Consider the following 25,302-nt stretch of genomic DNA (forward strand, 5'->3'; position numbering starts at 1 on the left):
TGGGGCACTATTTTGGCCCATCAGAACTCTGTTTGGGTTACGGACACCCGTTCTGTATCTGGTCTCCTCTCCAAGGCACTTTCTGTTTGCCGCCGCGCTTGCGATTTAACTTGTCTTCTCTCCCCTGCAGGTATATCCACCTCGCTTCCGGAACATAAACTAACATTTATTTTTTCCTATACAGGCTATGGGACAGAAACAGAGTACACCTCTCTCCCTTCTTCTAGCTAATTTCAAGGATGTCCAGGCTGGAAGAAGGGAGAGAGGCCATAACCTAAGCCTGGACATCCGCCGGTCGAGACTCATCACTTTCTGCCAGTCTGAGCGGCCCACTTTTGGGGTGGGCTGGCCTACTGAGGGCACTTTTTGTTTGCCTATAGTTGCCAAGGTCAGGGCCACCCAGACCAGGTTCCCTACATCCTCGTCTGGCAAGATCTTGTTAAAAACCCTTCACCCTATCTTCCCCCTCCCCTTGCACCCCAGGCCCTGCCCGAAGCGGCCGCCCCACCTGTTGCCCCGCTGGTTGCCCCTCAAGGGGAACGGGGGCGGGGGGTGGGAAGCAGCAGCTGTGCCAGAACCAGGGAGGCTACAGGCAGCAGCCGTGCCAAGCCCTATTGAAAATGTAACCAACCTTAAAGGGCCAGCCGGCCAAACTCGCCAGCGCACCCAGTGTGAGCCAAGCTCTCGCCTCCCGGACTCCACTGTAGCCCTACCCCTGCGGGAAATAGGACCCCCCCGATGAAACAGGCAATCCCCGACTCCAGTATTGGCCCTTCTCCACCAGTGACCTATATAATTGAAAAACCCAAAATGCTCGGTTTTCTGATAACCCTAGAGATCTTATAGCCCTCCTAGAGAGCATAATGTTCACCCACCAGCCTACCTGGGATGATTGCCAACAGCTTTTGCGAATCCTGTTCACCACGGAAGAAAGGAAGAGAATTCAACTTGAGGCGCGGAAGCTGGTCCCCGGGGAAGATGGTCGACCCACTGTTAACCCTGACCTCACTAATGCTGCATTTTCCCTGATTCAGCCTAATTGGGACTACAACACGGCAGAAGGTAGGGGACAACTGCTCATTTATCGCCAGACTCTAATGGCGGGTCTCCGGGCTGCAGCACGCAAGCCCACCAATTTGGTCAAGGTGTACTCGGTAATACAAGGTAAGACAGAGAGCCCTGCCAACTTTTTATTAATTGAAGCCTTTAGACAGTACACTCCCATGGACCCTGAGGCCCCTGAAAATCTGTCTTTTGTAAACCAGGCTGCCCCTGACATCAAAAAGAAACTCTAAAAAGTAGAGAATTTAGAAGAAAAACAGATCCAGGATTTACTCTGCATTGTTCAGTGGGTATATAATAATCGAGACGCTCCAGAGGATAAGCAGAAAACTCGCCCCCCTAGGCGCCCCCTAGACAAAGACCAATGCGCCTACTGTAAAAAAAAAAAAAAAAAAAAAAAAGGGACATTGGATTCGTGACTGTCCCAAAAAGAAGCAACTGCGCTCGGGGTCAGAGCCATGGCAAACCAAAGCGGCCCCCATCCTATTTACCCAGAACTCAGGAATTCCTGGGGTCTGCAGGATTCTGCCGGTTGTGGATCCCAGGTTTTGCTGAAATGGCCAAACCCCTTTACGCAGTCTCTAAAAACCAACCATCATTTGAATGGTCTGCAGAAGCTGAGCAGGCATTCCAACAGATAAAGAAAACTCTCCTATCATCCCCAGCTCTAGGACCGCCCGATATCTCTAAGCCCTTCCACTTATATGTGGATGAGCATAAAGGCATAGCCAAGGCAGTGCTAACCCAGCATCTAGGTCCATGGCCCAGACCAGTGGCCTATCTCTCAAAGAAACTGGACCCTGTAGCCGCAGGATGGCCCCCTTGTCTCCGGATAATAGCGGCTACAGCCCTAATGGTTAAAGACGCTGATAAGCTGTCCCTGGGTCAAGAGTTACATGTCACCACACCCCACGCCATCGAAGGAGTACTCAAGCAGCCCCCCGATAGGTGGATGAGCAATGCTCGGATGGTCCATTATCAGGGACTCCTGTTAAATCCCTTGTGGACCACATACACCCCTCCCCGAACTCTAAACCCGGCCTCGCTGCTACCCGACCCTGACCTGGACTCCCCGCTCCATGACGGTGCCGACATCCTAGCGCAGATCCATGGAACAAGGAAAGACCTACAGGACCGGCCGTTACCTGATGCTGAGGTCACCTGGTTTACTGATGGAAGCAGCTTCGTCCATCAAGGACAGAGGTATGCGGGGGCAGCAGTGACATCTGAGACTGAAGTGATATGGGCAAAGGCTCTGCCCCCAGGGACTTCTGCCCAAAGGGCAGAACTAATTGCATTGACCCAAGCATTAAGAATGGGGCGGGACCGCAAAGTGACTGTATATACAGACAGCCGGTATGCCTTTGCCACGGCCCATATACATGGGGCAATATACTGTGAGAGGGGACTACTCACTGCTAAAGGCAAAGACATCAAAAATAAAGATAAAATTCGGGCCCTATTGGCCGCTATTTGGGCCCCTAAAAAATTGGCCATAGTACATTGCCCGGGTCACCAAAAAATAACTGATCCAGTCTCTCGAGGGAATAACCTCGCTGACCAGACTGCACGCCAGGTAGCACAAAACCCCATTCAAGTACTCCCTGCGCAGCTACCAGACCCAGGGCCCCGAGATTCACCCCCAGAGCCTGAATACGCAGAAGATGATCTTATTTGGATGCGCAAGCTCCCCATGACCCAAGTTACAGATGGATGGTGGAGGGACTCTAGAGACCGCCTTATCCTTCCCGAAAAATTGGGCCACGCAATCCTGACAAAAATACACCACTCTACCCATTTGGGGCCCCGAAGACTTCAGGATCTCCTCAGACGATCTCAACTGGTATTAAGAAACATCTCTGACCAGACAGAAAGGGTTGTGACAGCCTGTTCCACATGTCAACTCCAAAACGCGCACCCACACACCACAGCCCAAGGCCACCGAAAAAAAGGAACCATACCAGGAGCCCACTGGGAAGTGGACTTCACCGAGGTAAAGCCCGGCAAATACGGTTATAAATACTTACTAGTGTTCATAGACACTTTTTCAGGATGGACTGAAGCCTTTCCAACCAAGAAGGAAACGGCACAGATAGTAGCCAAAAAGATCCTAGAGGAAATCCTGCCCAGGTATGGTTTTCCAGTCATGATAGGGTCAGACAATGGACCTGCATTCGTCTCTAAGGTAAGTCAGGGATTGGCTTCTGTACTTGGGGCAGATTGGAAATTACATTGTGCCTACCGGCCCCAAAGCTCAGGACAAGTAAAAAAAAATAAATAGAACATTAAAAGAGACCCTTACTAAATTGACTATGGAGACTGGCGCTAATTGGGTAAAGTTACTCCCCTACGCTCTGTACAGGGTTCACAACTCCCCATACAAGTTGGGCTTTACACCCTATAAAATCCTGTTTGGCCGACCCACGCCTATCATACCTACCTCATCATACCTACCTCATTCAATTAGACCAAGATAACAGCCTCTTGTCTTCTCTCAGGGGTCTACAGCGGGTTCATGAGGCCGTGTGGCCTAAACTAAAAGAACTGTATGAGACGGGGCCCCCACCCACTCCTCATCAGTATCGTCCAGGAGACTGGGTCCTCGTCAAGCGACACCGGCAGGAGAACCTTGAACCCAGGTGAAAAGGACCTTACCAAATCATCCTGACGACTCCCGCCGCCATCAAGGTAGATAACCTCCCCACCTGGATTCACCACACCCACGTGAAGACTGTCGACCCGCTGTCTGACCTTGTGGGACACACTGATAAAAATACTACTTGGACTGTAGACCGGAGTAAAAAAAAAAAAAAAAAACCCTCAAACTAACCTTGCGCCGTGCCTCCCCTAGACATGTTCAAGATAGTAACCCTTGTCCTACTAGCCCTCAACCTCAACCTCCTGGAGGGAGGACTAAATGCCCCCGTTGACAAACAGAAATTGTACGGAGCTCTGTATAGAAGGCCCTGTGATTGCAGAGGTGGCGTAGTTAGAACCCTCACCCTGCCACATGGTAACAGACTAGTAGCCGGCTCTGTAGGAAGGGGTGGTCACTATCAGCGAAGATACACTCAAACCCAAGACTGTGGGACCACAATTTCTCACTTAACCCAGACCTATGACATCACGGGACCCCCAAAACAGCAGTGATTATGTGTTGACAAACCTAAGCCCCTGCCCCCCACAGCAGAATGCCCTTGCTCTACTTTCCAGGAGTCGATGCATAGCTCTTGTTATGACTCCTATCAGCAATGTATAGGGCCAGACAACTCCACTACCTACTTTACAGCTATCCTACAGAGTAACAGGGCAGCAAAAGCTAGTGATAATAATATACAACTTCAAGCTGGCTGCCGTGGCTCAGTTGGAAAAGCCGTCCGCTGGAACCCCCATGCCCATCCCTAGTTTAAACTTTGCAACTGGCAGATCCAAACGAGCTGTGGTTTTTATCCCCCTCCTGACAAGCCTAGAAATTACAGGTGCATTAACTACCGGGACAGCGGGATTAGGAGTCTCCATACACTCCTATCTGGGACTCTCTCGGCAACTAATTAACGATGTCTAGGCCTTGTCAGGGACAATCCAGGATCTGCAAGATCAACTAGATTCCCTAGCAGAAGTGCTGTTACAAAATAGAAGAGGGTTAGATCTGCTAACTGCAGAACAAGGCGGCATCTGCTTAGCCCTACAAAAAAAAAAAAAAAAAAAATGTTGCTTTTATGCCAATAAATCAGGAATAGTTCGGACCAAAATTAAACAGCTCCAAGAGGACCTCGCACGCCGACGAAAAGAACTAGCCGAGAACCCACTGTGGTCAGCACTCCATGGGTTTCTCCCTTACCTTCTCCCCCTTTTGGGCCTCCTACTAGGCCTCCTCCTCCTTTTTACCATCGGCCCTATTATATTCAACAGAATAATGAACTTTATCAGAGATAGATTAAACACCATTCAGGTTATGGTCCTTAGACCACAGTATCAGCTCCTCGACATGGAAAGTGAGTTTGATTAGGTAGCACTGTAGGACCCAAGATTGGGTCCTCAGGTACTTGAGAAAGGGGGGAATGAGAGGCCTGAGAAAATTAAAACTTAAAAGCTTAAGTTATGGGAAACTGAAACCTAACCAAGCTTAACCAGCTTGTTCCGCTTCTGTACAATTGCTTGGCGTGCCCATGTATTCCTGATCAATCATTGTTGCCTGGCACATCCGTATATTCCTGGTCAACCATTGTTACTTGGCACATCCGTGTACTCCTGATCAATCATTGTTGCCTGGCACATCCGTGTATTCCTGATCAATCATTGTGATACCCATACCCCCGGTTGTGGTCTGACCTAAAGGCAGGAACCAATCGAATACTGTTAAGTGTCCAACTTTAAACACCAACCAATCGCAGCTCTGTAACTGTGGAAAATTCCTGATTTCCCCATGACTTGTTTGTACCTGTCTATAAAAGGGGTGTAAAAACCTCCCTCAGGACCTCTCGGCGTCACCGGCAACGAGGGCGCAGAGGTCCAGGTTCGAACCTGCAATAAATGACCCTTGCTGCTTAGCTTTGACTCTGGACTCTGGTGGTTCATTTTTGGGGGTCTCTTAGACTCTGGGCATTTCACAACATTCCTTTGTCTCTTGAACTCCTCGAGCAAGTTTTGTTTCTTTCCACTACACCTCAATTATCTGGTCTGAGGTTTGGTACAAATGAATATGTTTTCTAAATGTTAGTTGTATAAATGAATATTTGAATGAATTTACCAACTGTGGATTTTGCTTCATTTTTACAAGGCTTATTTTTTGGAAAGATATCTCTGATAAAGGAAATTTGTATATAGGAACCCATAAAATTGAGGCACACCCCAAATCTAAACCAAAGTTAGCACACACTTAGGGGAAACACCTCACTGTCTAGGAAACCTAACATATACCAGTCACAATCCTCCAACTTAGCTTTAGTGAGCTCACCTTCCTATAGAAAACAGGACTTGCTAGCCTTACCAGAAAGTCCCTGACCTCCTAGGCAATCATGCTCTGTGTCTGTACTGCCTCTTCTAAGATTCTATAAAATTTGTTCTTGCCCCAAATCTCTCAGGAAAAAGGCTTTACTACTTGTCAGGCACTGTACTCCCCCAGTCCATGGATTGTTTTCTCTTACATAAAGGACATCAAGCTCATTACCAAATTGCATTATTTTTGTCATTTGATGTCCCAAATGAGACTTCTCAACTATTTTTTATTCTTTTGAAAAAAATGTCCTTTGGGACCTCCTTTCCAGATTTCTTAGGTGTGTCTTATCTTACCTGGTTTGGAGTTTTCTAGGCTTGGATATTTCCTCCCCAGCCTGGGACAATTCACTCCCCCTCCACCCACTCCCAATTAATTACATCACATTCGAGGATATTTTCCAAATCCTCTTCCCCTATGTACAAGGTTTTTTGTTCTTGTTTTTCTTCTTAAATTTGAAAAGGATGGTGGGCATTTAGTTAGGCAACTTAGATAATATTTAAAACAAAAGAGAACAAAAATAAAACAAAAGAGAAGTAGCTGGAAGGTTAAGAAAAGGTCACTACAGTTAGTAAGAAAAGTCTGAGTCACTAGGGAAAAAACACATTAACTGACAAAAAACAAGTAAAAAGAAAAATAATGAGAGCATTCTGGGTATCTGGCCAAAACACTACCAAAGCTGCAAGTGATGAGAATAGGAAATTAGTCAGAAAAGGTTATAAGCACACCTCTGAGATACTGCAGGTTCAGTTCCAGACCACCATAATACATTGAATATCACAATGAAGTGAGTCATGAATTTTTTGGTTTCCTAGTATATATACAAGTTATGTTTATACTATACTGTAGTCTATTAAGTGTGTAATAGCATTATATCTAAAAATTTCCAATGTAAATATCTTAATTAAAACATATTATATTGTGAAAAAATGTTAAACCATCAGGTGAGCTTTTGGTGAGCTTTCACCTTTTTGCTGGTGGAGAGTCTTGCCTGGATATTGATGGCTGCTGACTGACTAGGGTAGTAGTTGCTATGGTTGGGGTGGCTGTGGCAACTTCCTAAAATAAGACAGCCATGAAGTTTGCTGCATTGTCTGACTCTCTTCATGAATGATTTCTCTGTTACATGCTGTGCTCTTTGATAGCATTTTACCTTCAGTATAACTTCTTTCAAAATTGGAGTCAATCCTCTCAAACCCTGCCACTGTTTTACCAGCTAAATGTATGTGGTATTCTAAATTCTTTGTTGTCATATCAACAATCTTCACAGCTTCTTCACCAGGCATAGATTCTCTCTCAAGAAACCATTTCATTTGCTCATCCATAAGAAGTAACTCCTTATCTATTTGAATTTTATCATGAGATTACAACAATTCAGTCCCATCTTTAGTCTTCACGGATAATTCTAGCTCTCTTGTTATTTTCCCCACACCTGCACTTACTTCCTCTGCTGAAGTCTTGAACCTTCAATTTGTAAAAAAAAAAAATGCAAGATCTGTGAAGTTCAGTAAAGTGAAGCTCAATAAAATGAGGTATGCCTCCACTCATGAGATGGAGAAATTTGCATGGCTCCTGAAGTGAGGTCTACGTGTAGCTTTGCCCTGGTTGGTGATGTGACTTTTTTGTACCCTCATTTTTTAGAGGAGGAGATTGGATTAAGTCATATATAAGTTTCTTTTCAATTCTAACAGTTTACAGATGGCTAGAATTTTCTAGCAGATCATATTGATTTTATGTTTTAAGTTTTATATTTGTATTTAGTTTCATATATTTTGGTCTTCGTAGTTTCTGCATTATTTAAGCCATATTATTGAGTGGCTGCCTGGTGTTTGAATAGTGTGTTATGCAGTGAGCACACAAGATGTATAAGACAACTGCCATCTACTGCCTCACAGCTTTATACCTTGTAATTATTATATAATCCCTTTCTTCATCTCTTGTTACAGCCTTTAATTTAAAGTCTAGTTTGTCTGATATAAGTATGGTTACTCCAGCTTTCTTTTGACTTCCAGTAGCGTGATAGTCTCCATCCCCTCACTTTTCATCTGAAGGTGTCCTCAGGTCTAAAATGAGTCTCTTGTAGACAGAAAATAGATGGGTCTTATTTTTTTATCCATTCTGATACCCTATGTCTTTTGGTTGGAGCATTTGGTCCATTTACATTCAGTGTTATTATTGCAAGATATGGGTTTAGAGTCATTGTGTTATCTGCAGGTTTCATGCTTGTAGTGATGTCTCTGGTACTTTGTGGTCCTTGCAACATTTCACTCACAGAGTCTCCCTTAGGATCTCGTGTAGGGCTGGTTTAATGGTGATGAATTCCTTCAGTTTTGTTTGTTTGGGAAAACCTTTCTCTCTCCTTCTATTCTGAATGACAGACTTGCTGGGTAAAGGATTCTTGGCTGCATGTTTTTTTTCTGTTCATCATATTGAGGATTTCCTGCCATTCCTTTCTGGCCTGCCAAGTTTCAGTAGATAGGTCTGCTACTACACTTTTGTGTCTACCTTTGTATGTTAGGGCCCGTTTACCCCTAGCTGCTTTCAGAATTCTCTCTTTATGCTTGTATTTTGCCAGTTTCACTCTGATACATCATGCAGAAGATTGATTCAAGTTACGTCTGAAGGGAGTTCTCTATGCCTCTTGGATTTCAATGCCTGTTTCCTTCCCCAGATCAGGGAAGTTCTCAGCTATGATTTGTTCAAGTACACCTTCAACTCCTTTCTCTCTCTCTCTTCTTCTTCTGGAATTCCTATGATAACAGATAGTGTTCTGTTTGAATCACTTAGTTCTCTAATTCCCCTCTCGTGATCCTGGATTTTTTTATCTCTATTTTTTTCAGCTTTCTCTTTTTCCATAATTTTATCTTCTAATTGACCTAATCTCCCCTCTGCCTCTTCAATCTGCGCTCTTCCTCACAGCTTTATAAACAGCAAAATAGCAATTGGAGCAAAGAAGATGGCTAGGGAAGAGAGGCCAGGATGGAGATAGACTGAAAAGGATAAGAGCAAGACAAAACATTGTATAATTTCTGAGGACACAAGTAAGGCCACTGCTTTGAGGTAAAAACTGGGTAGGATTTTCATTTTCATTTTGGTTTTAGGAGGCTGGTTAGTGCTGACTATATGACTTTAGCCTTGTTAGAAGGTTAACAAGGGATTCACAGGACTTTCCACACCTCCCATAACATAGGATAGCTGATTATTATTTTTATTGATGTGGTCACTACCTAACCTGGCCCATAGATTTGTGTTCAATGCACAATAGCTGCCTGGAAATCTGGGAGGTTGCTCAGTGGTCCTCATAGAGCTTGATGCTGATATGAAAAACTGAATTTCAGACAGCAACCCTGAGAACATAAGAACCTAGACCTGGCTGGGAACTAGACCACCCTGTGAGACCCTGTAGGTGGACATAAATGCGGGAAGCAGGTGGGCACAAGACAATTGGAAGAGATGTGATTAGCAATTAATAAGAAAGCATATTTCACCTAAAAATCTTCATATTCTTCTTTCTTTCCTTTGTTCCTTTTAACCCAATGCCTGAAAAGTGCACAGTTTGAAGCCTCTGATGGCCAATAAACTTCTTCGCAGCATGATGACTTCTGACCTCATATGCCTGGTCCAGTACCTGACACACTGAAGTACTTAACTAAGGAAGCTATTTTTGTTGTTGTTGCTTGTTTTTATTGTCCCTTGTTTGAAAAGGTATTTAAGCTGGTCAAACATTAAATATTACTAGAATGATTATTAGAAGAAATGCTTGAGATTTAGAGCCAAACATATATAACTCAAAGGGTTTGGAAACATTTGTTAAGTTAAAATAGTATATATAGGATACAGACACGCACAAAAAATTTATAGAAAAATGCCCATAGATACACAAACTAAGTATGTCTACATCAAGAAACACATCAGCAACAGCATTATGGAAGCACAAGACCACTTCATGGTCATGTTTAAAGATAATGCTTAATATTAGTTATCAGTGTCTGCCTCCTAGACTGATCAGTATAGAATTAAATTATTTTACTTATCTCCTTCATTAGACTGTGAAAATGTTAGTCAGGGAATGGGTCTTTCTCTCCTTTGTATCCACATTACCATTTCAATGGCTTATATGGTCATCTTGAAGTACCTAGAGCTGAGACACTTATTGAATAAGAAGCCACAGAGAAATCCCATTTCCAGGTCACATCTCAGTTTCTGATTTTATAGATCAGATTTAGGTCTTTAGATTTACTTAGAGCTCTCAGAAAAGAGGCATATTCTAACCAGTCTCTCTGGTTGAACATTAAAAACTGAAGTTAGAAGGGTGATGATAGCAAAAAGGGGTTAATTAGTGTTTTGTGTACATTAGATAACACAGCTGCTTCCATTTCATTTAACCAGCATCAGAAGTTCTTTAGAAATGTGTTAGATGGAAATTCCCATTCATGCTTGCTTAAGTGGGTTGAGGAAGCCTAGGTAAGCAAGTTGCAACACTGGGGGCGGTGGGGAAGGAGACAAGTACCAACAAAGAATTTAAACTCTCAAGTGGTTTCTGGTACACCAAATAGGCATGGGAAAATCAGGGTAGGAGTGGAGGTTCCTGGCAAACAGCCCCTCTATTCATTTCCCTGTCTTTCTTTAACTGGATTATAGCACAATTTTTGTTGTGGTGGTGGTGTAGCTGTTTCCTTCACAGACCATTGTCTTTAGCTTAGGTTTACCTCTAATCAGTTCAAATCATCCTCATGCCAGTCCTGTGTTGAAGTGTTACCAAGCACAAACTAAAAAAGTCATACTTTATTATGAGACAGGGATCCAGCAAACTGTGAAGGAAGAGTGCAAGAGTCAGTCTGGGAACATCTCTGGGAGTAACCAGATGTTTTACTTTAGAGGAGAACCACATGCTGAGTGAATGACAGAAAAAAGGCAAAACAGTAGATGATTCATCTCTGAGCAGAACACAAATGCTTGTGGATTTTCTTTTTTTTAAAAGCAATGTAGTTGGATTAAATGTTTGAAATCGTCCCCCTCGTGCCCTATATTTTTTTGAAACTGTCAAATTAAGTTTCTTGATTCATGGGTCCTACTCAAGGATGACTGCTTTTGCATAGCAGATTTCTGATGGCGGGATTGGAAGAATCAGAGAAAAGCCATCCCTGTACATAAACTGCTTCTGTGGTGGTGTGATGTCAAGATCACCAGGAGAGCCTTCATTCACATTTCTCTCTCCCTGAAGTTCATAATCCTGCCACAAGGGATTCCTTCTTTCATCAAAATCAATCAGTATCTCAAACTTAGTTTTAAAATGTAAATCCCGATACAAGGATTAACAAGTAAAATTCTATCTGAATCTCTTACAAAGCAAATTAAGGGCCTGGGGAAAAGCTAGAGCAATGCGTGTCACTGTTTCTTGAGAATGCAGTCCATTGGGCACTTCTCTGATCCTGGATTTTCAAATTCTAGCTGCACACAGAAAGAGGAAGGCATTTGAAGAAGTAAACAGGGAGACAAGGGTTCAGAAAATGGAGATGTTAAGTAGAGAAGACCAGTTTTGGATTTTGAACTGATTATTTGACCTTTCTGAGCCTCAGTTTTTTCATTTGTAAAATGGAACCAGTAACATTTTTTTCAGATATGTTTGGTCAATGACCAGAAGGGACTCTCTTTCCTTTGCCAGACAAATTAACTAATCAATTATTTTGTTCCCTCTACAAAACAAATAGTGTAAGATTTGGAATTTCAGAGATGAATATCATTGAGAGAGTCTTTTCTATTCTCTCATCTATTTGTTTCTTGGCCCTTATCTAGTAAGAATTCTTTTATTTGTTTTCAAAGTCATCTTAGGTTAGAAACTGGGGACTAAAAGAAGTCTTCCCAATTTCATAGTTCATGGACATGATTTGATCAGAAATTTGAAAGGCAAGATGATTTCATGTTTTTATTCTTCTTCCTTGTTATTTACATAGTTAATTTTTTGGAAGACTTTTTTGATACTATATATTACTTTCACTATTGACAGTTGGTCAAATACAAATGTTCTCAGGAATGGGAAGACAATTTCATGTCAAATGTCCATCAGTTTTGACCCCACATGTTTCTAGAGACAACTCAGGATCACTGGAAATTACATCTCTAGGTTGAGAAGAGGAAACATGATACTAAATGTAAAGTGCCTAGAAGAGAACCTACATCCAATATATATTCATAGCAATTTACATATTGACAATATTGAGAATAACTTTCTTGGATTTTTTAAAATGAGTGGGGGAGGGGCAGAGACAGAGGAAGACACAGAATCTGAAGAAGGCTCCAGGCTCTGAGCTGCTAGCACAGAGCCCGACGTGGGGCTCAAACTCATGAACTGCGAGATTATGACCTGAGCCAAGTTGGATGCTTAACCAACTGAGCCACCCAGGCGCTCCAGAAAATTCAAATTTTAAGACACATTATATTTATTTCTATGAGTACTCAGAAGTACTGGTACTATTGAAATATTATTACACTGGCTATTAATATATTAATTAATACATTAATTTGTATCTGTTTAAAACAAAACAAAACTGAATGATTCAATCTGTACCTGTTTGAACATTTGTGCTTGTTTAAAACAAAAAAAAATGGAATGATTCAATGACTGGGCACTTAGGGTATCATAATTTTTTTTTCATTATCAGTTGGCATTGAGTCAATTCCATGTACTAATTTAGACTTTTTCTGAAGCAATTTTTGGTCTATACCACCTCTTGAAGTAATGAGTTTCAGAGGCTTGCTTTATAACATATGAGATAAGTCTTTTCCTTCAAAGTCTTCCTCCTCATCTCCCTTCTTCTCTTCCCTTTCCTTCTCCCCCTCCTGCTCCTCCTCTTCTTTCTTCTCCTTTTCCTCCTCTTGTTCTGCTTCCTTCTTCTCCTTTTCCTTCTTTTTGAGGTCAAATTAACTCTCAAGCTTAAAGTAGAGTTTCCTAGCTCTCATAAGCTAGAATATCCAAATTGTGTTTACCCACAAATAAAATCAATTTGCAGAATATCTTTAACCATTTGGTTGTCAACATTTCCAGGCTACTGACAAATATTTCCTTTCTTATCTTGGCACAGAAAAATTGTACTGCTCATCTACTTAATTTTTTTTCCATTTTTTTTAAGCCCAAGTTGGTTAACATATAGTGTAATAATGGTTTCAGGAGTAGAATTTAGTGATTCATCACTTACATATAACTCCCAGTGCTCATCCCAGCAAATGCCCTCCTTAATGGCCATCAGCCATTTAACCCATTCCCCAACCCAACACCCCTCCAGCAACCCTGTGGTCTCTGTAGGTAAGAGTCTCTTATGGTTTGCCTCTCTCTGTTTTTATCTTATTTTATTTTTCTTTCCCTGAACCTATGTTCATCTGTTTAGTTTATTAAATCCCACATTTGAGTGAAATCATATGATATTTGTCTTTCTCTGATGGACTTATTTCACTTAGTGCTTATCTACTTTAATATTGGGCATACTCAAGTAATTATTTTTCCTAATGATATTTGAATGAAAGTGGCATATGGCCACTTCTGAGTAGAAGTTTCAAGAGCCATGCTCAATTTGTTCCATCTTGTTCTGTGAAAAAATAATTGTTGACAATTAAACTCTTACAGCATAAGTCCCTGAGTGACTAGTATGAAAAGTCCTGAACTCCACTGGAAGTGTACAGTGAAAAGAGAAATAAATCAGCTGTTAGGCCATTGAGATTTGGAGGATGGTTGTTACTACAGTATCATCTACCCTTTTGTAATAAAATACAGTAGCATAATAGATTCTTAGCCTTTATCTTCTCAGACTGAAAAGTTAGTTTCTAAATGATAGTCTTCAAGTCAATGCAAAGCCATGCGTTGATTAGATCTCCTAATACGCAAGGCTGGTGAAATCCTGGCTTGAATCCCTTCACTTTTCATCATCACCATCATAACCAGCATTACCAATGATGTACTTAGTAGTAAATTGCAGACTCTTAATGTTAAGAAATATAATGAGTTCTCTTTCTAATAATCTTATTTCAGAAATGAGGAAGCTCAGATTTTCAAAATTATTTACCTAGGATCATATAGGTAGGTTTATTTTTAATTTTAACTTGTAATATTTTTCTAGATCTTTGCACTTGGTAATTCCATTCATTTATTCATAGAGTTTTTCAATGAAAATTTTAAAAGTGAATGTTTGCTGGTTAGTAGAATAACCGAGATTAGTCTTAATGATTTTTGCTAGAGACCAGTATTATTTATTTTTTTTTTAATTTTAATTTTTTTTGATGTGGTTTCTGAATTGGGTGATTTTTTAAAAATTTAAATCCAAGTTAGTTAACATATATTGTTATAATTTCGGGAATAGAATTTAGTGACTCATCACTCACATATAACACCCAGTGCTCATCCCAACAAGTGTCCCCTTAATGCCCATCGCCCATTTAGCCCATCTCCTGACCCAACACCTCACCAGCAACGCTAAGTTTGTTCTCTGTATTTAAGAGTCTCTTATGACTTGTCTCCCTCTCTGTTTTTAAATTATTTTTGCTTCCCTTCCCCTATGTTCATCTGTTTTGTATCTGAAATTCCATACATGAGTGAAATCATATATTTGTCTTTCTCTGACTTATTTTGCTTAGCATAATACACTCCAGTTCCATCTATGTTGTTGCAAATGGCAAGACTTAATTCTTTTTGATAACCAAGTAATATTCCAGTGTGTGTGTGTGTGTGTGTGTGTGTGTGTGTATATACACACACACACATATAAACCACATATACACCTTATGTATATATGTGGTATATATAAATATACCACATCTTCTTATCCATTCATCAGTCGATGGACATTTGGATTCTTTCCATACTTTGGCTATTGTCAATAGTGCTGCTATAAACATGGGGGTGCATGTGACCCTTTGAATCAGCACTCCTGTATCCTTTGGATAAATACCTAGTAGTGCTATTATTGGGTCGTAGGGTAGTTCTATTTTTAATTTTTTGAGAAACCTCCATAGTGTTTTCCATGCTGTACCAGTTTGCATTCCTGCCAGCAGTTCCCGCCAAAAAGAAGTCCTCTTTCTCTGCATCCTGGCCAACATCTGTTGTTGCCTGAGTTGTTAATGTTAGCCATTCTGACAGGTGTGAGGTATTATCTAATTGTGGTTTTGATTTGTATTTCCTGGATGATGAGTGATGAGCATTTTTTCCTATGTCTGTTTGCCATCTGGGTGTCTTCTTTGGAAAAGTGTCTATTCATGTCTTTTGCCCATTTCTTCACTGGATTATTTGTTTTTTGGGTGTTAAATTTGATAAGTTCTTTATAGATTTTGGATACTAACCCTTTACCTGTTATGTCATTTACAAATATCTTCTCCCATTCTGTTGGTTGCCTTTTAGTTTTGATTGTTTCCTTCAGTGTGCAGAAGACTTTAATCTCGATGGGGTCCCAATAATTCATTTTTGCTTTTGTTTCTCAGCCTCTGGAGACATGTCAAGTAAGAAGTTGCTGCGGCCAAGGTTAAAAATGTTGTTACCTTTTTTCTCTCTAGGATTTTGAAGGCTTCCTGTCTTACCTTTAGGTTTCTCATCTATTTTGAGTTTATTTTTGTGTATGGTTTAAGAAAGTGGTCCAGGTTCATTCTTCTGCATGTTGCTGTCCAGTTTTCCCAACACCATTTGCTGAAGAGACTCTCATTTTTCCATTGGATATTCTTTTCCTGCTTTGTCAAAGATAAGTTGTCCATATGTTTGTGGGCCCATTTCTGGTTTCTCTATTCTGTTCCATTGATCTATGTATCTGTTTTGTTTTGTTTTTGTTTTTGTTTTTTGCCAGTACCATACTGTCTTGATGATTATAGCTTGTAATACAGCTTGAAATCTGGAATTGTGATGCCTCCAGCTTTGGTTTTCTTTTTCAGGATTGCTTTGGCTATTTGAGGTCTTTTCTGGTTCCATACATATTTTAGGATTGTTTGTTCTGGCTCTGTGAAGAATGCTGGTGTTATTTTGATACAGATTTCATTGAATATGTAGATTACTTAGGGTAGTGTTGACATTTTAACAATATTTGTTCTTCCAATCCAAGATCATGGAGATCAGAGCTGTTTTTATGCATATTAGTTTCTTAGGGCTGCCATAACAAAGTACTGCAAGACTTGTTGGATTAACAGAAATTTATTCTCTCATGGTTCTGCAAACTGGAAGTCCACAAGGTGTTTGCAAGGTTTCTCATGTTTCTTCTGAGGTCTCTCTCCTTGATGTGAAGATGGTCTTCATTTTGTATCCTTAACATGATATTTCCTCTGTGCTTATGTGCTCCTGGGGTGAGTTATGTTTTCAAGTACTGGAAGTAGAGCTTCAACATATCAGTTGGAGGGGAGGTGGGGACTAGATTCAGCCCATAACACTAAGACAACCAACTGATAACATTTTATATTAAAAAGAAAATAAAACAAAATGGCTACAATCCCACTGTAATTTTCACTAGTAGTGATTTTTACAGAGTATCAGGTAGAGGAGTTTGGCATAAAATATCTATAAGACTTTAATATTACTTACACATGTTACAAAAGGCATTCAATCCCAGTGCTGAGACTGTACCCCACTTTGATGCAACTGACAGCTGAGCCATCTAGAAGCTGTGTACGACTGACCACAGTTCTGCAGGGGAATTCTCTCAGATGCTAAACTGAAACAACCTCACTCCCACTAATGAAAATCATAATATTTCTCTCCTGTCTCTCTTCATCCCTCTCTACTCTTTCCCTGTTTCTTTTTTTCCACATGGCTCCTGTGAGTACAATGCCAGTTTCAGGTACTAGGTGTTTCATATGCTAGTAATCAAGTTTGGGTAAACCATAACCCTGCCCTCGAGGGGCTCATAACTAGGAGATGAAACAGACAAGTGATTGCACAATTATCATATAATGTAACATGTGCAATGCTCTGGACTATATGAAAGCATGGAGGAATTTTCTATGTCACAATTGGGAGAGATGGGAAAACAGTGTTATCCTTTTCATTTCTACAACTGTTTTTCCTTTTCAAAAAGATATTCCTATATTATCATCATTATATCCCAAGAGATAGAGCATGTAGCATGAGGCATAATTGCAAAGCATGGGATGAAATTTCTAACCAATGAACTGGGAAATATGCTGCAAAAGAAATTGGTTCCTTTAGAGTCTCCCTTTTGAGGGGCTACTCTGTAATTCCAAAGATGCTGCTTTTCCTTAAAGTATTGGGAATTTATATTTGGTCAGACTGAACTTTACTATAGCACAACAAAAATTAATTTAATGTATGGTGTATGATTAAGGTTTATAAAACAAGTAAATAAATCCAGAGACCATGGCACACTTTTAATGTCATGTTTGGTGGCTAATACTTGTCCCTGAATATTTTGGGTTTCTAGAAAGTTAAGACATCCAGATTAAACAAAATCATAATTAAGCAAAGAATGTTTAGAGTTCAGAAGTGAAGCATGACAATATAGTGGTGGAACTGGATTTCTTGCAAACAAGCTCAGAAGAAAACCGGAACCAAAGTAGGAAGAAAAAAAAAGCAAGGTTTGATGAATAGCAATGTCATCCTCAAATGTGAAGAATGCTGGGTGTAATGTAGGAGGAGATTGCTATATAAAACCATAAGTACTTTCTAAGAAAAGCAGATTGTATTAGAGGTGTAATTTCTTCTGAGAACAAAAGCACCATTCCAGGGTTATTCAAGCCCTGGAGGAGTTTGAATAAACAAAAGTGTCCTAGAGCTGAATTTTTGGATTGGAGTTGGAGAGTACTGCATTAATCAGCACCGTGTTAAAAGAATTTGAAGTTCTTAGGAGCAAGACAGGGGGAGCCCACCAGGAAGAAGAGAGTGGGAAAAGGAGAGAGACACCACCAAGATGAAGAGAGAGCAAGTGACACCACTGTGCCTGGGTGGCTAGGGGACAAAAGTAGATAGGTTCATATGGGGATTTGGTTCTTTGCTGCTTACACTGTTGCAAGTATGAGCACCATACCATGGTTTTATTGTTGGTGGTTTTTAAGGTCAAGGAGAAGATTGAAATTCTATACTTGAGTCAAAGTGCTTTAAATCAGAGACACCATGCAGACGATGAAGTAATCCACAAATAGAACTGATTTTTGGGAATAGGAGTTTAGTGCTAGAGGTGGCAATGGAAACCTAAATCCTCCAGGGATTCATAGAGCTCTCAGAAAAGGCTTTCACTGTAGCATGGGAGTTCTGACAAGTCTTAGCTTAACAAAGGAGTAGGTTTATCCCAGTTGACATATGGGTTTCATGTAAAAGACAGTGCTAGAAAGACTTTTTAAAAGGAGAATACTTGATTTGAACAAACAGAACTATACCCTCCCTTAAATCCTTCTGTTTATTTTGTACAATTTGTTTCCAAGGATCTGTGGTATAATCTGATCCTTGAAGTGGAATGTCATGTCATGGATAGAAACAATAGGATGAGCCAGACATAAAATCTGAGCTCCTCAGTTTGGGTTATAGAAAAGTGATCCCAAAGCTCTATTTTTTTTTTTTTTTTTTTTACCACCAGAAATTTCCTCCTCTTTTTGCTCCCTTTGCTTTAAGAAAAGTTTTCCATTCAGCTACTGCCACTGTTACAGAGTTGAACATCTGTTGGAATTCCATTGTATTCTGTAGGAATTTCTATTTCAGCCCATACAATTTTAGAAAATTTATATCTTTTTAAAAAGTTTATTTATTTATTTGAGGGGGACCTTGATGGTTCAGTGAGTTAAGCATCTGACTTCGGCTCAGGTCATGATCTCACCATTCCTGAGTTTGAGCCCTGCATTCGGCTCTGTGCTTTAGATCCTCTGTCTTCCTCTCTCTCTGCCCCTGCCCTGCTCATGCTGTCTTTCTCTCTCAAAAATAAATAAACCTTAAATTAAAAAAATTTAATGTTAATTTTTTTGAGAGAGAGAGCATGCATGAATTAGTGGGGGAGGGGCAGAGAGAGAGGGAGAGATAGAATCCCAAGCAGGCTCCATGCTGTCATCGTAGAACACTGCAAGGGGACTGATCTCAGGAACCATGAGATTATGACCTGAGCCAAAATCAAGAGTTGGGCACTTAACTGACTGAGCCACCCAGGCACCCCTAGAGAACTTAAATTTTTACATATATACTTTTCTACCCCTTTAGACTGTGAGCTACTTGAGGGCAGGGAACGTGTCTTATTCATGTTTACCCTGAACCTGTTATTTATATCAATCATCGAGTAAATGTTTATTGAATAAATGAATGAATGAATGGTTAAAGTATGCACGTATAAATAAATGAATGAGTATCTATGTTCCTAGAACTTACAATCTAAACACAGAAAAATATGAATAGCAAAATATGAGTGAGGACCCAAATCAAATCAAAGCTTTGCAAATGTTAAAAGGAATTTTGCTTGACTTCCTTCCTAGAGACCGTTTTAGTTTGCTTGTTTTAAACATATTTCATCTCCATGTCCTTTATTCTATAATTTCTGTAAGCCACCACGATCATCACCACCCCCACAAAGCAAATCTTTATCGGAGAAACACAAGAGGAAATAAATGAAATTGGTTTGCATGTCTTCATGAATTATTATGATCAAAGAATAACCTGGAAACACTTTCCCTTATACTCAGCTGAACCATTCTTCAGTCTACATAACCCACTATCTAATTAGAAGCTTGAAAGCCTGTTAAGAATGGAGCAAAATCCAAAGAACCAATTATGTCCCCAATCAGGGTTACTGTCGACAGGCTCAGCAGCTGGTGAAAGCAAAGAGGAAGGGACTAAACCAGATCTAATCAGTCTGTTGATCATGTGAGGGGAAGTTCATAAGCTTTCTTATTGTTGTTCTCATAGAGGCTCTGTATCACCAAGAGGAGACAAGAGATCTCTTTAAGGAGATCACATAAAGTTGATAATAGGAGTCATTTCTAAGTCTGAACCTTGAGGAGGGATTATGGACAGAAAACTAGAAGCATCAATTTGCCCTGTTCCCGCTCTTCTTTGGAGACCTGTTATGAAAGTGGGCCAGCATGAGCTGATTATTGTTGCTCTGCAGTCGACCAGAACACAGTCTATTGCTGGAGAAAAAGCAGTATACATAGGAAAAGGCTTGGCACTCTTTTGTGGGCCTTGGCTTGTGACAGCAGAGGACCCAGACAAAAGGAATTAGTTAGCTTCAGTGTTTTGTTTTGTTTTTTTTTTTAAAGAAGAATTGATTTGAACAAACAAAACTATGTACCCTCCCTTAAATCTTTATGTTTATTTTGTACAATTTGTTTCCAAGGATCTATGGTATAATTTGATCCTGGAGAGGAATGTGATATCATGTGAGGAGAAAAAAAAAGAAGAAGAAGAAGGCTTATATTAAAAAACTATTTTAAGACTGGAAATAAATGTGGGCTAAGGGAAGGAAAGGATGTGGCTTGGTGGCTAGGAGGAGAGAGGGTGTGTTAGGCGGAGAGCACATGACATGTGAAATCCTAGGAGTCAGAGGGTCTGGGCTTGGGGTAGGAAGGCAAAGTGCTATTTGTATAGAAAGCAAGGCCAGGAAACCACTGTGGGGAGAGGGGTGATTATACCCCTGGACAAGAGAAGGTTAGAGCCTCTAAAATCCCAAGTCAGATCCATACACATTTGTTTCATTTTTGGTTTTGATAACTAATATATTTGGATCATTTTAAAGTGACTAATGCCCTGATAGTATATGAAGCTCTCCAGGTGATTTTAATATACCACATACTAGAGGAAGCACCCTTACTCTGCTCTGGGCAGCTTCAATCTTGTAATACCCCTTAGATTATTTCTTGACTTCTTTTGCTTGAATGACCATCTGTAGTGTAGTCACCTACTGGCACATCTGCCCTCTAAATCTGTGGTTTTCAAATTTAAGATGCATAGGAATTTCCAGGGTATCTTGTAAATTCATTTTTAAAAGACAGGTTTTGATTTAGTAAATCTGGGGTGAGGTGCGAACATTAACATTCTAACAAGTTCCCAGTGCTGCCTTTGCTGGCCCTTTGAACGCACTGAGTAGCAAGACCTTAAATTACACCTACTCACAGCCTCGTTCACACTTCAATTTTGGCATAGCTTTTGAGAGTCCAGGCTTTGGCTTCTGACCACATTAACTTCTACCTTCTCCTAGCTGATCAAGTCTGGACAAGTTTATTAACCTACTAACTTAGTTTCTTCACCCTCATGTATGAAATGAGGACAAATGAAGGTTTTGTGAGGATTATAAAAGATTGTTAATTTAAATTAAGTGGACTTACATGCAGGGCCTAGCACAAAGTTAGTGTCTAATACATATTAAATATTATTATCTCTAACTCCTCAAATACTTCCTCTCATCAGAGCTCCTTTAATGGTTTTTCTCTTCTACTTACTCACTTCTATTGAATCTTATAGAAATTCTCAGTTCACCCAGCTGACCTCTAGTCCCTTGAATCCTCTCAACTTCCCCATCCATTATTTCTCCCCTAGCCTCTCTTCCCTTTCCACCCACTTGTGTTCTCTGGTCAATCATGAAGACCATGCCTTCCATCTATTTACTCATTAAATATTTTCTGAGCACCTCATATGTGGGAGGCATTGTGGTAAGCTCTAGGAATATAGTCAGTGGCCAGCTGGTAAATTTTAATGGGCATAAACATGTATGTGTACATATATACACACACACACATACATACATGTTTTTATGTAAAACATTGATACAAAGAATGTACAGCATGCAATTTTCAGTACCCTTTGCTGTAAATTTCACAGAGCCAGTTTGTTCCCACAGAATATTATTATTATTATTAGTTTTTGGAAAATTCTTGTGTCTTCAGCCAATTTATGGCTGCAACTGATGAATAAATGCAGTTCATACAGGAATGTTACTTGATTTTTTTTACATTAATGAGTAGTAACATGAAAGCAAGATTAGAACAAATGTTGTAATTTCATTTGTCAACAACATGCTTCCTTGTAATCTCAGGTTTTGAATACTGGAAGAGTAACATTTCTTAAAGTTTTTGTGTCACAGCTATAAACCCAGCCTTTCAAGCTTAATCTGTGTTACTAACATTTTTGCCATTTTTTAAAGTCTAGACAAGAAAATAAACAATAAATCAAGTCATCAACTAATGTTTGCTAATTTCTATGGTATAAATGCTTCCACTATGGATGATTTCAAGCTCCCAATGTGACATCACTGAATAGGGAGTTTGGAAGAGATATGCTACTGCACGATAAATAGTATTTTTACTATGGAGATAAAATCAATGAAAATAACCTCAAGAGAATGGACAAGAGCAAACAGGATACAATAAATAGGAAGTGATCAATTCTGATTATTTACAAACTTTTGAAAATACTTTATTTTATCACAAATTTAAAATTTTAATATCTATGTTTAATACTCAGATTGCAAAATTTCTGAATAATTAATAATAGGCTGTTGAAAGTTGGTACAAGCTGGCTCCAATACACCACTGACTTGTGAAATAGACATAGTTATTGCCCTCATGAAGCTTAGAGTCCAGAAGTGGAGGCAGAGAAATAAATGGGCATGGGTCCTATAAGGACATCTAAGGCAAACTTGGAAAGATCAGTGGAGTAGGCAGAAATTTGACCCCCATGATCTTCACTCTCTTGTATTATGCCCATGAATATGTTATGTTACATGGCAAAGAGAATGTGTAGATTTAATTGAGTTTGTATAGTAGTTGACCTTAAGATAAAGAGGTTATCCTGGATTATCCAAGTGTGCCTAATGTAATCGCATGAACCCTTAAAACAGAAAAGGGAGGCAGAAGCAGAACCCAGAAAGATATGAAGTACTAGAAGTATTTGATGCACTATTGTTTGCTTGAAGATGAAGGGAACCACATAACAAGAAAAGGGGATCGTTGTCCTATAACCTTGAAAAACTTAATTCTGCCAATAATCATGAAGTTTGGAAGAGGAATCTCAGTTCCAGATCTGGCCAATAGCTTGATCTTAGCCCAGTAAGATCTTAAGAAGATAATCATTCCATACTGACCTAAAGAAACAGTGAGATAACAAATTTGTGTTGTATAAAGCTGCTTCATATGTGGTAATTTGTTACACATCAATAAAAAAATAATACAATCAATAAAGAAAGGTCCAGAGTAATAGTTATGGAGGAAAAGCAGGGGAAGAATGTTTTAGCACTTTCAGAGATCTAGAGCTGTTGGGAATGTACAATAGGAAAAGAAATGAGAAATAAAGATAAAATGAGGTAGGTCCAATCATGAAGAGCCTTTTAAGCCAGGAGAATATTTTGAACATTTTCCTAAGAGCAAAGGGAGTCAATAAATTATTTAGAATGATCAGTTTGCATTTATGGAGAATGGATGAAATGGGGTTAGACTGGAAGCAGGCAGACCAATTAGATCAGACAAGCATGATGAGTTTGGAAAAAAGTGGATTGAGGATGCCTAACCCTGGCTACAGACTATCACCTGCCTGTTTGTTCTTTCTCACTTCTGTTCCTCAATTCAGTTTGACAATTGCTTGTTCGGTACCAGTTATGTGCCAGGCACCATGCTGGCAGCAGGGATACCACTCCAAGCTCCCATACCTCAATGTTGCTGCCCTTCCTTTTTCAAAAGTCCATGGAATAAGATAAAACAAAATTTACAGATTCTCAAAACTACTTCTGCCACTTATTAAGTGCCCAATCTACGGCAAATCACTTAATCTTTCTGACTTTCCCTTTCTTTATCTGTGAATGATTTTATAGATACTTCAAAAGGCTATTATGGGACTCAAATCCAGAGTATATAAAAACTTTAAAAGTCATAAATGCCTTCCTCAAATGATTTATTTTCTTCTTTATTTCTTTACATTTCATGTGCTCCAATTCTCTCATATTCTTTTTTCTCTCCATTCTAGTTCATATTTCTTATTAAATCAGTTCAACAAATAATTCTAGAGAGCCCATTATATACTATTTACTCATCTAAATTTCCCTACATATTTGTTTGACACACATGCACACACAGGCACAATTCCTGTCCCATGTGGAGCTTACTCTCTGAACACTTAAGTGTATATAGTAAATCTCATAATGTATTTTTAAGTGGAAATGAAAAGTTATTACAAACTATGTTAGATTGGGCAAGCACATGTTTGTGTGTATGTACGTGTGGTGTGTGAAAGCAAACAAGAGAGAAAAAATATGAATTTATGCAGAGAACCAAAGATTGGAAAAATGTACCTCAAATGTTAGCAGATTTTAGATGATTTAATTTGGCTTTCTTTTCATATTTTCCAAATTTTCTGTAATAAATACATTTTGTAGGGGTGCTTGGGTGGCTCAGTCAGTTAAGCATCCAACTTTGGCTCAGATCATGATCTCACAGTTTGTGAGTTCGTGCACTGTGTCGGGCTCTGTGTTGGCAGCTCAGAGCCTGAAGCCTGTTTCGGATTCTGTGTCTACCTCTCTTGGTGCCCCTCCCCCATTCATGCTCTGTCTCTCTCTCAAAAATAAGCATTGAAAAATTTTTTTTTTAATTAATACATTTTATAAATTGAAAAGTATCCCCACACACGTTAGTAAGACCATAAAGTGGAAAGTGCTATGAGTAAGTTATACATAGGATGTAATGGGAGTAGATTTGGGGGGGGGTGGGGAGGCAAGTAGATATTTCTAAATTAAATGATAACCTAAGTGGAATCTCTATACTTAGCTCTGAGAAATAAAAAGTTTTTTTAGGACAGAACCTAGGGAATGACATTCCAGGAAGAGGACTCAGGAGGAAGAGAGGCTCAGCATGGAGTGGTCAAAAACCAATTATGTGTGTAGTTCCTACAGCCTGAAGTGTGTCTTGGGGTGGAGCAGGAAATGGAAATTGAATGCCATACTATGGATCTTAGATTTTATCCTTTAAGCACCAAGACATTTAAGCAGATAATTCACTTAGAGTCAGACCTTCACTTTTGGCAGACTATAGTGGTAGCAGTGTGAAACGTGTAGAATAGAAAAGTTAGAGGCAGACAGGAGGCATGGAAGCTTGTCAGCAGGCCAGTGTCCAGGTTAAAAAAAACGATAGAGGTCTGGACCAGGACAATGTAGTGAGAATGAAAAGAAACACAATTATCTTAATTCGATAATTAAGGAACATTTAGGGCTTATATCCCATTCTGCCAATGTGACACTACAGTGCTAATTAACAACAGTCATATAAGAGAATAAACTTAGGTGCCTACATACAATGCCTAAGTGATT

This window comes from Panthera pardus, unplaced genomic scaffold (assembly GCF_024362965.1).
Source record: "Panthera pardus isolate Hobbes unplaced genomic scaffold, ASM2436296v1 HiC_scaffold_12, whole genome shotgun sequence".
NCBI classification, from domain to species: domain Eukaryota; kingdom Metazoa; phylum Chordata; class Mammalia; order Carnivora; family Felidae; genus Panthera; species Panthera pardus.